The following is a 15254-nucleotide window of genomic DNA, read 5'->3' as shown; positions in this document are numbered from 1 at the left end:
TAACTTGAGAATTGCTACAGGTGGATGTCTGTGCCTGGGAAGGTCTGATATTGCAAATGAGATGAGAGTAGCCTCTTGACTCAGTTTCCCCATTGTGCTAGTTCCTCCTGAACAGGAAGTTTTTCTGTCTGGTTAATTCTGAGTCTGGCTTGGTGTGAATAATGTGCCACTTTGCTATAGGATTGGTTGTTCCAAAGTAAAGGTTAACTATAACTATTACCTGGAATCTATCAGAGCTAAGGAAGTTTTATTCTGTTAGGCTAATTTCAGGTCAGTCTGTGCTCTAGACAGTCTTGATATTATTATAACCATGTCCCTATTTTTTCCTTTCATAGCAAATTTCTATAATAAGAGCAGATGAATTATAAAATATTGTGTGTCTGTATGAATTCTATTGTTGCAATATCAACATCTGTTAGTTACTATAATGAGATGCAAATATAAAAGATCTTATTGTTTTTTAGTTTTTCTGTTTTGAATTTGTGGTCATTAATAGTTGTGTATTCATGCATAAGATTAGGACACTAAAATATCTCATTTGTTCTGGTTGATTTGAGGATAATATAGATCCTGTAAGGGGAGAAGTAGGACAATTAGGACAAAGATATGATAATGAAGTGGTAAACTTCACTCTGAGAAAAGCAACAAAATTAGACTATTTTCTTTAAGAACTAAGATACACACACAATTGGCTTTCAAATGTTTCTATTAAGAGCAATGGCAAAAGTGTAAGGTTATATCCATAAGGTTTGGACTGGTTTTCATCACACAAATTAGTTATTGGAAAACTACATTTAAGAAGGACATCCTTCCACAACTGCCTTGGGAATGAGGCCTGGTTTCAGAATTTCTATGGGAAAATGGATTAGGCAGTTACAGATTGGGACTGCTAAGACCCAAGTTGAAATAAGTTGATTAAATACAGCTTATTCTGTAACCTAACTTAGTTTACCTATAGAATCTCTTTAACTAGGTTTGTTTCCCTAGGGGATCTATGAAATTATAACTCAGCTTAACTAAATTCCCTGACCTAAAGCTCCTGATGTTTATTCAGTTTGATCCTTCTGACTATGAGTCTTGTCCTCATCACTCCTTAAAAGAATTCTATTAAGCTCTAGATAAGATGACTTGGGTTATTTTAAACCTTAATGCAGCTATGTGCTTCTGTAATTCCATAATTCTTTGGCATTAAGCCCCCAAAGGGGAGGACTATACGAAAACTCTATTGTACTTTTTGAATCTTGCTCTACGTGGCTGAGAAACCAGACCTGTTGCTTAGATACTGGATTTGTTTCATGTTTACCTTATGACTGCAGGTTATTCTGACCTTAAAAAGAACCTTACAGGGGAAACAAGGCTGATAATGCATTTTATCTGGATAACTGGTCTCCATGCTGGCCAGTCAGCTATTCTTTCCTTGTTCATTTGTTTGAATCTATATAATGTGTAACTTACAGATCTCAGAGGCTAGAGGGCCACTCTTTTTTGGCTCTCTCCTTTCTCCTCTTAATAAATTTCTTTCTAAATTATTTCAGTTCTAAATTATTTGTGTTCTGCCACATCACTCCAAATGTCTTAGCTTCTAAATCCATAAGGAAAAATCAATTCAATTAGAGGAAAACAGACAACAAGACAATAGTGGCAAGAGATTTTAATCTCTTCAGTTTTGGACAAATCTAACATAAAGATAAACTTCTAGGATAAGAAGAGAAGTTGAGGGGGCAGCTAGGTAGCGCAGTAGATGGAGCTCTGGCCTTGGAGTCAGGAGGACCTGAGTTCAAATCTGGCCTCAAGACACATGACACTTAGTAGCTGTGTGACTCTGGGCAAGTCACTTAACCCTTGATTGCCTCACCAAAAAAAAAAAAGAAGAGAAGTTAATTGGGAAAAATCTTAATATAAAATTTCTCAGACAAGTGTTTGATATCTAAGATACGTAGAAAAGAAATCTACATTATATGTGTATATAATATGATCAAAAGCCATTATTCAATAGATAAATGGTCAAAGAATGTGAACAAATAGGTCTCTAAGAAGAATTGAAAACTATTAACAGCAGCATGAAAGAATGTTCTAAATCACTAATAAACAAGAGAAATGCAAATCAAAATAACCCTGAGGTTTTACTTCACACCTAGGAAATTGACTAAGATAGCAAAAGATGGTAATAGCCAATACTGAAGGAGTTATGGGAAGGTAGATACTCTTGATTAGAGTATTGTTGGTGGAGCTGTGAACCAGAACAATCATTTTGGAAAGCAATATGGAATTATCTAAATGAGGTCATTAAAATGTCAATACCCAAAGTTTATATCTTAAGAAAGTTATTGATAAGAATAAAGTTTCCATATACAACAAAATATTTAGAGCAGTACTTTTTGGTGGTAGCAAAGACTTGGAAACAAAATAGATGCTCATTGATTGAGGAATAACTAAATAATTTGAGGTGCATGAATTGAATGGAATGTTACTGTGCTGTAAGAAATTACAAGTGTGATGAGCAGAGAGAAGCATGGAAAAATATACATGAACTAATGAAGAATGAAATGAGCCAAGAAAACAGTAGACAAAATGATTACAAGTGGAAAGAACAACTACGAAACAACCAAAAGTAAATATTGCAAAATTACAAGGAACAAATATGGCATGAAATGAGAAGATGTTCCAATTCAGTGACCTCAGGGCCATGGGTTGCCAAACTCTAATCAATGTTCATAATGAAAACTGAAGTTTGCAAAGTATCAAAGCCATTTATTACTGCTTTTAATAAATGGAAAGAGGCAACAGGACATAGTGGATAGACAGTTGGCTTCAAAGCCAGGAAGTCCTAGGTTTAAGTTTTACTTCTGTCATATACTTGCTATTTGAATCTTGGTAAATCACTTAAACTTTCAAGGCTGTGGGCAACTCTCTAAGACTTTAAGTTGAAAAGGAGGTGCCAACCTGCATTGATATATGGAGTTTCATCCTCAGGAATTTTCCTATGCCAATGAAATCACAAGTTCTAATCTCTTCAATAAATGGATCCACTTTTTCAGTGGTTTAGGAGTACACAACTCAGTTTACAAATTATTGCTAATTTTTCTCCCTTTCCCTAATGCCTGCCTTATCATTTCTTTTTTCTTTTTTGCTTTTTTTTGATGAGGCAATCGGGGTTAAGTGACTTGCCCAGGGTCACACAGCTAGTAAGTGTTATGTGTCTGAGACTAGATTTGAACTCAGGTCCTCCTGACTCCAATGCTGGAGCTCTATCCACTGTGCCACCTAGCTGCCCCCTGCGTTATCATTTCACTTTTTACACCCAACTTCACCATGTTGGACCAAAGAAAGGCAGAGGTAAGTCATAAACCAGTAAATTTCACAACAGTCAAACAACCAAAAAAAAATCTATTAAGCACCTGCTATATGAAAAACATTATGCTGATCAAATGAGGTAATATGTGTACAGTCCTTAGAATTTTCTCTGGCTCATAGTATGTGCTTAATAAATGCTTATTCCTTTCTTCCTTGTGAGGAAGAGAAATAAAACAATACTTAGTCTTGAGTTTATAAACTACTTGAGGAGATAAGGGATTAATACTTTTTTTTCTGTTTCTCACAGTTTTCATTTTCTATCTCTGTGTCTTTGCATAGACTAATCTTCAGACCTGAAATATACTCACTTTTCACTTCTGCCTCTTAGAATCCCAAGCCTCCTTTAAAGCTCAGTTAAGATGGCACCTCCTATGTGAGGCCTTTGCTGATCTACCCCTAGATGTCCCAATGTCCCCCAAATTACCTTATATTTATGTGTGTACATGTTGCCTCCAACAAGGACTATTATACTTTTGTCTTTGCTTACGCCAATATATGGCTCATGGATGAATGAATGAAAAGCATTTATTAATTGCTTGCTATGTGCAAAGCACTATGCTAAGCTCTGGACATACAAAAAGAAAATTAAGATGGTTCCTGTTCCCAAGTAACTCATGTTCTGATGGGAAGAGAGAGCCATAGGAAGTTTTAGCTGCAAGTCAGATGGAAAGATTCCATGATCCTTTGAGATATTCAGAGAGGACTAACACCTCTGGTGTGAGGGCTTACTGAGCCCTTTTAAGGGTTGCTCATCCACCTTTGGTGTCTACCTTTTCCCCAACTCTCACCTGTGGCTCCAAGAAGTTGTAACATGTACAATGGCCACACCCTGACAAAATGTCCCAGCAGATGGGCTAAACCAGGTTGAGAGTAACTGACAGGCCTCAAAGTGATGGTGAGTTAGGGGGATATCTACCCTAAGTATGTGAAGAATTTCCCCAGCAAAATGGGTGGATGGTGCTGAGGAGTACTTAGAACTTGGTCAGACATCGAAGTTTCCAAGGTCCTCACTACATCCTGGGCCATCTCCAGTCATCTTGACTTTGTCCTGCCACTAGACTTCAATGACTCTGGAAAAGAAAGGGAGACTGACAACTTTGTGCAACTCTGCCTCACTTCAATCCAATTCATGTGCAGGTCAAGAGATCACCTGTGATATCATTCATCCTCTTTGAAAACAAAGTATGAACAACAAAAGTGGCAAAGTAGTGGATAATACATCTTCTCCAATGTGGTTTCTACTGATAAAGCTGTATAGATTTCTTTAAAAAATTTTTTAAACTTTTTTTTTTATTTCACAACTAGATTTCAAATCTTTATTTCCCTCCCTAGAATTAACACAATCCCGACTTACATAGAATAATAGAAAGCAACAGACAACCTGTGCCAAACCTGTTTTGACCATTTGTTATCAAGTGACAATGCAATATGATGACCAAGTGGGTTATTTTATTTGTGAATGCTTAAGGCAGTGACAGGTCAGTGTTAATGTGGTATTATAATTATTTCACTTGAGAATTTTACTGTTAAGAATTTCCAAAGAAGGGTACTTTGCCAAGATAGTCAATATTAATGTCCATCTATTTCTTTCAATAACCTGTATTTCAATAACCTTTCTCAATGACTACCAGTAACTTGCTTAATCTGCTATAGTAACATTGATATTTTCCCTATTTTTAGTCTATCGATTATTGGCTATTGATGAGCAATTAGATGGCTCTTACATGTGTTCAGATGGGCCTTTCTTTTTTTAAATTAATTAATTTATTTTTAGTTTTCAACATTCTCTTCCACAAGATTTTGAGTTCCCAATTTTCACCCCATCTCATCCCTCACCCCACCCTTCTCCCCACCTCACCTCACCCTCTGAATACCTCTTCCCTTAATCTGCCCACCCTTCTATCACCCTCTCATTCTCTTATCCCCTTCCCCTTCTATTTTCCTGTAGGGCAGGATAGATTTCAATACCCCATTGCCTGTATATCTTATTTCCCAGTTGCGTGAAAAAAAAACATTTTTAACATTTGTTTTTAAAACTTTGGGTTCCAAATTCTCTCTCTTCCTCCCTCCCCATCCACTCTCATTGAGAAGGCAAGCAACTCGATACAGGTTATACATGTGTAGTCATGCAAAAACATTTCCATAATAGTCATGTTATGAAAAACTAACTATATTTCCCTTCATCCTATCCCACCCCTTGTTTATTCTATTCTCTCCTTTCACCCTGTCCCTCCTCAAAAGTGTTTGCATCTGACTACCCCCTCCACCAATCTGCCCTCCTTTCTATCATCCCCCCCAGCCCCTTCCCCTCCATTTTCCTATAGGCTAAGACAGTTATCATACCCAATTGAGTGTGTATGTAATTCTCTCCTTAAGGCAAATCTGATGAGAGTAAGATTCACTCATTCCCTCTCACCTTCCCCCACCTCCTCTCCACTGTAAAAGCTTTTTCTTGTCTGTTTTATGTGAGATAATTTACCCCATTCTACCTCTCCCTTTCTCCTTCTCTCAGTATAATCCTCCCTCACCTTTTAATTTTATTTTTTAGATATCATCCTTTCATCTTCAAACCTTCAATTCACCCTGTACCCTTGATGTCTCTCTCTCTCTCTCTCTATATATATATATGTGTGTGTGTATATATATATATATATATATATATACATATACATATAAATACACATATTTTTTTCCCTCCAACTACCCTAATACTGACAAAGGTCTCATGAGTTACAAATACCATCTTTCCATGTAGGAATGTAAATAGTTCAACTTTAATAAGTCCCTTATGATTTTTCTTTCTTGTTTACCTTTTCATGCTTCTCTTGAGCCTTGTACTTGAAAGTCAGATTTTCTATTTAGCTCTGGTCTTTTCATCAAGAATGCTTGAAAGTCCTCTATTTCACTGAATGACCATTTTTTCCTCTGAAGGATTATACTCAGTTTTGCTGGGTAGGTGATTCTTGGTTTTAATCCTAGCTCCTTTGACTTCTGGAATATCATATTCCAAGCCCTCAGATCCTTTAATGTAGAAGCTGCTAAATCTTGTGTTATCCTGATTGTGTTTCCACAATACATAAACTGTTTCTTTCTGGCTGTTTGCAATATTTTCTCCTTGACCTGGGAACTCTGGAATTTGGCTATAATACTCTGTTCACATAGTTCCTAGTTTTGTCTTGCCAGGTATCCTTTCAGGTATTTTATATTGTCTATGGTTATTCTAAATGAACTATCTCTTACTATCTCTTCTTGCAGGGCTTTGTTGGTAATATATAGAAATGCTGATGATTTATGTGGGTTTACTTTATATCCTGTTCCTTTGTTAAAATTATTGTTTGAATTAACTTTTTAGTTGAATCTCTAGTTGGATTTTCCACGTATACCAATGTATTATTTGCAAAAAGAAATAGTTTTATTACTTCATTGTCCATTCAGATTTCTTCATATTCTTCTCTTATTGCTAATGCTAGCATTTCTAGTACAATACTGAATAATATTGGTGAGAATGGGCATCCTTGTTTCCTTCCTGATCTTATTGGGAAGGCTTCTAGTTTATCCCCTTTACAAATTACACTTGCTGATGGTGTTAGTTACATGCTTCTTAACATTTAAAGGAAAAATCCATTTATACCCTGCTTTCAAGTGTTTTTTTTTTTTAATAGGAATGAGTGTTGTATTTTGTCAAGAGTCTTTTTTGCATTTATTGATATAATCATATGATTTTTGTTAGTTTTGTTATTGATATAATCAATTATGATAATAGTTTTCCTTATAGTGAATCAACCATGCATTCCTAGTATAAATCCTACTTTGTCACAATGTATAATCTTTGCATCAGTAATCATTAGTGAAATTGGTCTATAATTTTCTTTTTGCTCTTCCTGGTGTAGGTACCAACACCATATTTATCTCATAAAAGGCTTTTGGTAGAACACCTTCTTTGCCTATTATTCCAAATAATTTATTTATTTAATAATGGAATTAATTGATTTTAAATGTTTGGTAGAATTTACTTTTAAATCCATCTGGTCCTGGTACTTTTTTCTTAGGAAGGTCATTTGTGGCCTGTTCAATTTCTTTTTCTAAAATAGATTTATTTGAATAGTCTATTTCCTATTCTGTTAATCTGGGGAGTTTATATACTTGTAAGTATTCTTCCATTTCACTTAAATGGTTAAATTTATTCCATATAATTGAGCAAAACAACTAAGTGACTAAATAAATTGCTTTATTTTCTTCTTCATTAGTGGTGTATTCACCCTTTTCATTTTTGATACTAGTAATTTGGTTTTCTTCTCTCTCTTTTTTTAAAATCACATTAACTAATGGCTTCTCTATTTTATTATTTTTTCATAAAACCAACTCCTAGTTTTATTTATTAATTCAATGACTTTTTTACATTCAATTTTATTAGTCTCACCTTTAATTTTTAGGATTTCCAATTGAGGATTTTTAATTTATTCTTTTTCTAGCTTTTAAAAAATTGAGTACCCAATTCATTGGTCTGCCTTTTCTCTATCTTACTGATGTAAGCATTTAGAGATAGAAATTTTGTTCTGATTATTGCTGTTGCTGTGTCATTATTATTATTTTCTTTAAAAACATTATTTAATCCTTCTGTGACTTATTCTTTAACTCATTCGTTCCTTAAGATTAGGTTATTTATTTTCCAATTAATTTTAATCTCTGTTTCCATGATGTCTTATTAAATATAATTTTATTGCATTATGGTCTGAAGAGGATGCATTTAATATTTCTGCATATAACTATAAAGTTGTCATGGCCTAATGGTCAAATTTTGTAAAAGTGCTATGTACCCATTAAATTCTCTCCAGATGTCTATCATATCTAGCTGTTCATCTCCTTTCTTATTTATTTTTTGATTAGATTTATCTAGTTCTGAGAGGGGAAGGTGAAGTCCCCCCCATTATACTTTTGTTATTTATTTCCACCTGTAATTCATTTACCTTTTCTTTCAAAAATTTGAATGCTATAGCATTTGGTGCATATTTGTGTAGTATTGATACTACTTCATTATCTATGGTACCTTTTAACATAATGTAGTTTCTCTGCTTATCTCTTTTAATGAGATCTATTTTAGCCTTAACTTTGTCTAAGATCATGATTGCTACCTCTACTTTTTTTTTTAATATCAGCTGAAGTATAAACAATTCTACTCCAACTCTTTATATGTGTCTCTCATTTTAAAATATGTTTCTTGTAAATAACACATTGTCAGTTTCTGTTTTTTTGATCCATTCTGCTATCTATTTCTGTTCTATGGGTGAATTCATCCTATTCACATTCAAAGTAATAACTACTACTAGTTATATATTTTCCTCCATCCTATTTTTACCCTTTGTTTATCCTTTTCTCTTTCTCTCTGCTCTCCCCTCTTCCTTATCTCTCCTCAGAAATCTAATTTACTTCTAACTACTGTCTTACTAATTTGCACACCCTTCTAAGACTCCCTCTCTTATCCTATCCTTTTGCCTTTCTATTTCTCTGTAAATTAAGAAGACTTTTATACTTTACAAGATGTATAGATTATTCCCTCTTTAACCTAGTTCTGATGAGAATAAAGTTCCTGCACCATCTGCCCTTCATCTACTCCCCTCCACTGTAACAGTTCTCCATTGATGCCTCTTTCATATGAGATAATTTGCTCCATTTCATCTCTCCCTACCCAATTTAAGTTTTTTAGAATTATGCCATCATAATTCACTCAATCCCAAGCTTTCTATCTATGTATACTTTTTCAAACTACCCTAGTAATGATAATATTCTTAAAAGTTACAAATAACATTATCCCATATAAGATGTAAACAGTTAAACTTCATTAAATTCTTTATAATCTTTATAATTAATTTTTCATGTTCACCTTCTTATGTTTCTCCTGATTCTTTTTTTTTTTTTGGCTAGGTAATGGGGTTAAGTGACCTACCCAGGGTCACACAGCTAGTAAGTGTCAAGTGTCTGAAGCTGGATTTGAACTCAGGTCCTCCTGAATCCAGGGCTGGTGCTCTATCCGCTGTGCCACCTAGCTGATCCTCCTGATTCTTGTAAGTCAAATTTTCTTTTCAGTTCTGGTCTTTTCCTCAAGAATACCTGAAAGTCCTTTAATTCATTAAATATCCATTTTTTTCCCTTACAGGATTGCACTCAGCTTTGCTGGGAAATTAAGTAGTTAAATGGCATTTGGGATTATGTATATATTTTAGTTATTCTTGCTATTATATTCCTCATTATCATGACATTTAAGAATTTATCTGATTTCAGGGGATGTATATAAAGCCCAACTGAGAAAAGCCTTGTTTTTCTTCAGTTCTGAGGGAAGCCTAGTAGGTCTAGGAATAAAGCAGAGTAACAATGAACCAAAAGTCATGCTTTCTAGGTGATGTGGGGTAAATTATTATATTATACAGTTATATTATATGTTATATACTGTATCATACATTGTTGCCTTCTATAATTTGTCTCCAGGGTTCACTTAGCATATTTGGGTAGATGGCTAAGTGTGTGCCCCTCAGAAAAGTAGGCTGACTAAAGATAAGCTGTGCTGTAGTCCCAAGGTCAAAATCCAAAGAGGTTGTTTCGTATGTTCATCTTGAAATTTATTGATGGCATTAATAATACAGGTTGCTTACCCCAGCCTTGGTGTGTGCTCATTTTAAATCTTAGATCTGAAACAGTCTCCATTTACACCCTCTCTTCACTGTTCATTCTGCCTGCCTAAACAACTGTCAACATGTTAATAATCAATGAGGATACTGAAATGAGTAACTCTCTGAAAACATAATGGCAAATTTTTTATGAAATTTCTGCTGATGTTAAGCCTCTGTCCTGGTTGTGGCTAAATCAGCTATTGTCTGCCATTATGTTTCTTTCCCTTTAAACCATTTTTAGTTGTTTTTTTAAAAAAAACTGTGAAGTAGAGAATTATCTACAAATATAAACATTTTCATAAACAAAGAAAGCCAGAAAAATAGGAATTGTATTTGAAATTCTGAATCAATTACATACAGCTTATTTTAAAATATGTATTAAATTTAATATGGTAGTACCAACACAGTCAATAGTCAATAAGTATTTGCCCTGCTGGTCTGTGGAGCCTTGCTTTTGTTTCTGTTATTTTTGGATTTTTTTTCCAGTGAACAAAAATCCATTTTCTCTCCTTTCTCCCTCATGGGGAAAAAAGAGAGAAAAGCAAAATTCTTGTAACAAATATGTGTGGTCAAGCAAAATAAATTACTCTGTTGGCCATGTCCAAAAAAACATATGTCTCAGTCAGTACTCTGAGTCTATCATCTCTCTGTCAGGAATTAGGTACCATACTTCATCATGAGTCCTTTGGAGAAATGGTTGGTCATTGTGTTGTTCAGAATTCTTAAATCTTTCGAAGTTGTTCGTAACAATATTGTCATTATACAGGAAGGACCTCTGATCCCTTGGAATTGCAATCGATACTTCTTCTCAGTGTCCCAGCTCCCTTGGGACCAGAATTTACACTGATCCCTTTTGACTGAAAGTGCTCCTCTCTGCTCTTGAACTGTGTTCCAGAAGAAGGTATAGTTAATGGAGTTGCCAAACAGTGTCTGGTCCTGCAACCAGTGCTAGCACAGGGGTCCCCTCTAATCTCTTTCTGACCAGTTGCCAGGTCCCCTCACTGTCTCTAGCTTGAGATCTCCTGAAACTAGGGCTGCTGCTGTTGGTATCCATGTGGGCTCCAGTCTAGGCTATACTCTCATGTCACAGATCTCTACTTCCAGTTTCCTAAATTGTCTTTTTTTTTTTGGTAATTTAAAAAAATTTATTTTAAACTTAAATACAAAACAAGACAAGAAAAAAATTATCATGTACACAGCAGAACATAAGAGAAGATTCAATACAAAGCAATAAATTTCCATTGGAAGAAAACCTATATAATAAATACTACACATTGTTTTCAAAGCTGTTCAGCTTTTCTATGCTTCCTTGTAGGTTTTCTTTTGTTCTCTGCTGTGCACTTTTTACTTTATTTTTTTCCCTCCCCCTGAAAGAAGGCTACAATTAAGCACAGATATACATATATACATAGATATGTATAAACATACACATATACACTCATACACCTAAATGTAAGAGCATACTATGCTTATTTCCACTTGTCATTGTTTCTCTGAAGGTAGATAGCATCTTCCTTCATAAGTCCAAGTCTTTCCATGTTTTTCTAAATCAGCTAGCTTCTCATTTCCTACACCACAGCAATATTTCAATCCAATCACATTCTGTCTGAGAGAATGTCTATGAAAGTTTCCTCCCAATTTTCTGCATTCCTTCTATTCTTGGCTATATATGTTTTATTTATACAAGAAATTTTTCACTTAAAATAATCAAAATTATTCATTTTACACTTCAACAGTGCTCTCACTTTATAATCCAGTTTAAGGTCTGATATTGCTGAACCTTTACATCTTTCCCCCTGGTTTCTTTGAAGTTCCTGACCTTTTGTTCTTCCAAACATTTTTTCTAACTCAGTAACATAATTTTTTTTTTTAGCAATTTAATTGGGATGACATTGAGTAAATAGGTTAGTTAGATAAAATTGTCATTTTAAATTAAATCAGTTATTTAGAACTGACTTTATTTGTATAAAAAGTGTTTTATGTTTATGTTCATATAGTTCCTATGTCTGTTTTGGCAGGTAGGCTCTTAGGTATTTTATACTGTCTAGTCATTTTAAATAATTTAAAACAATACTGAATAATATTGCTGACATAGTGTAGTTTCCCTATTTTTCTCTTTTGACTAAATCCGTTTGAGCTTTAACTTTGTCTGAGATCATGATTACTACTTTTGCTTTTTTACATAATAAATTCTACTCCTGACCTTTATTTTGTCTTTGTGTATATCTCTCATTTTATAGCATTTCCTGAAAGCAACATAGTTTAATTCAAATTTTTAATCTGCTACCAGTTTCTATTTTATGTATAAATTCATCCATTTGACATTTCTCTTTGAAAAATGAGTGGCTTTTTTTTTTTTAAGCTCCACAGTCTCCCTCTGAATATGAACCCAGATCTTCTCTATCCCCATAGTAGCTATCTATGGTTGGGTTCTTTCTCCTTTGCTTACTCATTTTTATTTTTTAGTTTTATTTTGTTTTAAGTAGCTATCAGTGTAACCAAGTTCCAGTCCTGAGATATGGGGAATGATGCCCCGGTCCTCAGATTCTTCTTATTGTTATTTTCTGAGGTCTGTCCCAGGGTCCAGCCTTGGGCTCTGTTCTCCATTCCTAAGCCATGACTAGGGCCCCCAGCCACATTGTCCCACAAATGATCTTGCTCCCTGTGGTCCCTCCAGTGGCTGCAAATTACAGCTGTCCTCTCTGCCCTGGAACTGAAACCAGGGACTCTGCTCTCCTGTAAGTGCCCACAGCCAGCAGGGTCCCCAGCCCTCTACTACTACACTCACCAGGTGTGTGCTAGCTCCTTCTTCCCCCAGTCACAGCCTGGGACAGGTCTGGTCAGCACAGCTGTGCTAGGTGTCCCTCCACAGTGAAAGGTCCTTCAATCTTCTCCTTCTCTGCCATCAGACCCCTACAGTATTTGTGAGATGAAAGTTTCTAAGGCTGAGGCTGCCTCTCAACTCAGCTGCCCCCAGGGCTTGTTTGTTAATTCGCAGTCACCTGGAGATATTTGTGCTTCACTCAGGCTGAATGTTGGCCCCTGGGAGTCAGGTCTTTCCTGGGGGTCTTCTCAAATTGTCTTAGGAGGACAATTGCTTTACCCTACCTTTTTTTCCCCCCAAATTTCCAGTGCTCTGTGTTCCCTCTGTGGAGGAAATTTAAAAAGCTGAAAGTTTTCTGACCTACTCTACCATCTTCCCAGAATCCTCTCCCTGAATTGTCTTTGGCTGGAAGAATGTCTCACTCTGACCTTTTGTTGTCTCTGACATTCCAGAATTTGATTTGAGGCATTATTTTAAATTTGTTTGCAGGGGAATGTTGGGAGAGGTTGACTGAGTCCTTCTTCTACTCTGCCATCTTAGGTTCATCTCTGGAAGTCTCTTTCTTTCTAATTTTAGCTGCACTTGTTTTGTTTGTACAAACACTTTTCAATGGTACACAATTGAAATTGTGCTTTTTATTGTTTGTGATCATCTCTGTCTTCTGTTTGGTCATCATCTCTTCATTTTTCTACTAATTCATTTATGATTGTTTATGATTATGATTCAGTATCTTTGCCAAGAAACCCCAAATGGGGTCACAAAGAGTCAAATATGACCAAAAGAACTTATTTTGGTATATTGCCAACTGCTTGGTCAATTAGCACTTATTAAGTGCCTACTATTTGCGTGGCATTGCACTAAGCAAAAAAAAAAAAAAAGGGCAAAAACAGTCCCTGCTGTCAAGGAATTCATAGTCTCATGGAGGAAAAAACATGCAAACAACTATAAACAAATAAGATGGACTCAGGATAAATTGGATGTTCTTGAAGGGAAGACACAAAGATTAAGAAAAAGTGGGAAAGGCTTCAAGCCTTTTTTGTAAATGAAACTTGAAGGAAGCCAGGGAAGCTAAGAAACAGAAACAAAGAGGGAGAACATTCTAGTCATGGGGATTAGGCAGTGAAAATGCTCAGAGTCAGGAGATGGAATATTGTGTTTTAGAAACAGAAGGCAGTGCAGTGTCACTGGATATCAGAGTACATGAAATGGAGTAAGGTATAAGAAGACTGGAAAGCTAGAAGGAGATTAGGTTATGAACTGGAAGTAACAGGAAGCCACTGAAGTTTATTCAATGTGGTCAGACTTGTGTTTTTAGAAGATCAGTTGGACAATTGAGTGGAGAGTCTTGAGGCAGGGAAACTCACCAGCGCGCTATTGCAATAGTCCAAGAGTGAAGTGATGAGGGCCTGCACTAGGGTGGTTGTAATGTGAGAGGAGAGAGAGGGGATTATATTAGAGGTGGTATGAAGTCATAAATGACAAGAGACTTGAGAACTGATTAGATATGGGGGTAAGAGAATGAAGAGATAAGGATATCACCTACATTGCAAGCCTGGATGACTGGACTGATGGTGGTACCCTTGAGAGTAGAAAGGAAGTTATGAGATAGTATTTTATATGTAGTTTCTTACAGACTGCTTTTCAACAGTTTTTTGCAAATTAGAGTTTTTACTCCAGTAGTTGGAGTCTTTGGTTTTATTAAAAACTGGGCTATTCCGCTCATTTGCTTCTGTATATTTTGTACCTAATCTATTTCACTGATCTACCACTCTGTTTTTAAATCAGCACTAAATTTTAGAAATAGCTACAGCTTGAGATCTGGTACTGATAGGCCCCTTTCCTTCCCACTTTTTTTTTTCATCATTTCCCTTGAGATTGTTGATCTGTTTTTCCCTCCAGATGGATTTTGCTATTTTTTCTATCTTTATAAAGTCATCTTTCAGCAGTAAATTAATTTAGGTAGTATTGTTATTTTATTATGATGGTTTGGCCTATCCAGGAGGAAATTATATTCCTTAATTTATTTAGGTCAGTCTTTGTTATGTGTGTAAAGAGTGTTTTGTAGTATAGCATATTCATATAGTTAGAAATAAGGAATGATTTACAAATTTGCAGGTCATCCTTGCTGAGGGGCCATGCTAATCTTCTCTGTATTGTTCTAACTATAGTGAATATGTTGCTGAATTGAATAGTCCTTGTTTTTGTTTTCATTACAGCTGAGCAACTATGTTTCTAAACTTTATTGGTCGATAAGAACTCTCAGCTATCTCTTTTCACCAGTTAGCAGCCTGATGTTTTGTTTGTCAGACAGTCCCTTCTCATTTTTGAAAGGTCTGAAAGAATTTTAGGCTGTGCTTCAGCCTGTGTCATGTACCCTGGGAATACTCCTAACGGTACAGATAATATGAATC

The 15254-nt window shown here is 35.5% G+C and overlaps 1 non-coding gene across 1 annotated transcript; it reads right to left on the bottom strand.

The window, feature by feature from the left end:
• Positions 1-14928: 14928 nt before the first annotated feature.
• LOC114040801 lies at positions 14929-15035 on the bottom strand. Its single transcript, XR_003568836.1, has one exon. It is a non-coding gene; the product is annotated as a U6 spliceosomal RNA (small nuclear RNA).
• Between the last annotated feature and the right edge of the window lie 219 nt (positions 15036-15254).

This window comes from Vombatus ursinus, unplaced genomic scaffold (genome assembly GCF_900497805.2).
Source record: "Vombatus ursinus unplaced genomic scaffold, bare-nosed wombat genome assembly UNPS02013950.1, whole genome shotgun sequence".
NCBI lineage: Eukaryota > Metazoa > Chordata > Mammalia > Diprotodontia > Vombatidae > Vombatus > Vombatus ursinus.
This window is presented reverse-complemented; position numbering and strand designations above follow the sequence as displayed.